Source organism: Penaeus japonicus, unplaced genomic scaffold (genome assembly GCF_977035675.1).
Source record: "Penaeus japonicus unplaced genomic scaffold, GWHDUDI00000001_assembly GWHDUDI00000001, whole genome shotgun sequence".
NCBI classification, from domain to species: Eukaryota; Metazoa; Arthropoda; class Malacostraca; order Decapoda; family Penaeidae; genus Penaeus; species Penaeus japonicus.
The window spans coordinates 7,329,511-7,332,010 of record NW_028234403.1 but is presented as its reverse complement, the minus strand read 5'-3'; the positions used below and the strand labels follow the sequence as shown (position 1 = coordinate 7,332,010).

General features: G+C 34.5%; 1 protein-coding gene across 2 annotated transcripts in view; it reads left to right on the top strand.

The window, feature by feature from the left end:
- The first annotated feature begins 1,548 nt into the window (after positions 1 to 1,548).
- LOC122246225 (ubiquitin carboxyl-terminal hydrolase 19) overlaps positions 1,549 to 2,500 on the top strand; it is a 19,681-nt gene continuing 18,729 nt past the window's right edge. Inside the window, exon 1 of one of the 2 annotated variants that reach the window (XM_043004647.2) lies at positions 1,549 to 1,688. The gene's annotated coding sequence lies outside the window, so the exon portion shown is untranslated. Of the gene's footprint in view, positions 1,848 to 2,500 lie in introns of both variants that reach the window. The other variant, XM_043004648.2, reaches the window with a different exon arrangement.

The following is a 2,500-nucleotide window of genomic DNA, read 5'->3' as shown; positions in this document are numbered from 1 at the left end:
CATTATCATTATCATCATCATTATTACCATTACTATTATCATTATTATCATGATTATATAGTCGTTATCATTTTTGTCACTATCATAATTAGTTTTTTTCATTATCATTATCACAATTATTATCATTACCAATATTACTATCATTACCATTCTCATTATCATCATCATCATCATCATTGTTATTATCTTTATAGTTACCATCATACTATCATCATTATTGTTATTACCATTGATATCCCCGTCGGAATGGGGGGGGGGGATACACTTTTTTCCAACTATCCATATTTACTTCAACTACTAACAATGTTTCCCCACACCCAGCTGGACAGAAAGCTAATCATAGTTCGAGATAACGGTTGATTAGAAAGGGTAAATTAATACCCGAAGCAATCGCCCGGATATGTTTTGAAATGGATAAAAAACTATTGACTATTATTGTTCTGCCTGTTATATAATCACACCATTACCATCTTACTATCCATTATCATACAATATTATCACTACTACCATCATGATAATCATTTGGTTTAAGAATCACTGATATATACTATGTCATTAGCCCTATTGATATTAATATGAATACCAATATCTTTATACAGATTATTGCTGTTTGTCGTGTTATTATTTTTTTCTTATCATTATTATCAGTATTAATGTCATAATATCATAATCCAAATCATTAGATTATTATATCATAATTATCATATATTTTTGTAATTTTATGATAGTAATAATAATGATAAAATGGTAATAAAAGTTAGGATAATTATAATAACAATAATGATATAATAATGATAAGAGTATAAATGATAAAGTTGATGATGATAATGATACTAATGATAATACTAATTGTAATTACTGTAAAAGTCATAATGATGATAATAGTACTGATAAAAAATGATAATGATAATTATGGCAATAAGGATTTTATCAAGCAGTAAATAATGATGTTAATAAATAATAATGATAATAATAATAATAGTAATAGTAATAATGATAATAATAATGATAATGACAATAACGATAATTATCATGGTTATAATAAATAAAGTAACTGTGACAGCGGCAACATCCTGCTTTGGCCAGTGCAATGTTAAATATATATAAATTTTGAAATATGCCCTTGCAAAGTTGATCATCAATAGCAGACTCACCTAAAATATATATGAGTCATAGTTTTTCTTAGTAACCCATACGTGATGAGGGGGGACTATTTTTTTATCAATATGATTGTGAAATATTCTTGTATGCGATCTAAAGAATATTTCAATACTTATTATAAAAGACATATCTAATGCAATCTCCATATACATATATTATATACCATTGAGCCGATATAACCATATCAAAAAAGTAAAAAAGAAAAGAAAAAGCAAAACCAAAAAACATCCACGATGCTCTCCTGAAAGATCAAACAAACCCCCCATCTAAAAGAAGAGAATCTCCAATAAGTCCCTCTTTGAAATCAACCCCTAAAAAGTGAATAAACACATGAATAACACCCCAAAAAGAGAAAGAAAAAAGAATGAGAGAGGCACTTCCCGGACGGCGACACCTAGCACACTCGCCCCGGCGTTAGCGTCTCGTCGGCCGAGTGTCCGATCCTGCATCCTAGCCCCGAGTCCTTACAGGATTGTTTAGCTTAGGCGGTGAAAGTGTCGGAGAGCAAGAACCTATTATTTTATGTGGTAAGGCTCTTGCGGTGGAGGAGAGGACGTGGGGATAGTGGATGCAAACCACGTGGAAGAGGAAGGGCGAGGGACCGAGGGTGGAGAAGCCCTTTGGAAAAGAGATCTGATCGGGTTCCCAACCTTAAAGTGCCCTCCTTTAAGAACCGATAACTTCGGGTTGGTTGAAGGCGGCGCGTGTGTTTCAGACTGTGGTTCTGCAGTAGTTGTGGTTCTCTGTGGTTCCAGACTCGTAATTTTGGAGCTGGAGAATGGATATGGAGACGGGAAGGCAGAGTCGGATTTCCGAGCTCTGGAGGGGTCAATGCCATGCTTTGTGTGGGGGGGGTTTCATTCCTGGATTTGTTTCGTTTGTATTACGCTATTTTAAAGTGATACTGATGTTTATGACGTTGTGGTTGAGTGGTTGATATTTTTGTCTACCTTGTGACGTCATTTTGCGCTGGGAATTTGCACTAGAAGCAGCTGGGAAGTAGTTTCAAAATCCAATAATGTCTGGGCTCTGACATATGGGAAAATATGGTAAATCTTGCTTATAAACCTTTCTATAAGATAAAAAAAAAAAATGTTTATTGAGACCTTTACTGTCTTCTAACCACATGCTCTTGAAACTTATATCATGCTGTGATGAAAGCTTATACGATTAAGTCCATCCTGACCGTAATACAGTATCCAGCAATGGCCGCAGCTTTTGCGCCTCGCGATGTGACAAACGCCGACAAATAATCCACCACATATGTGTTTTAGCCAGATAGAGTTTGAACTGGTTCTGTATTTGATTATACATTACCTGAGAGGTGTACAAGCTCCGT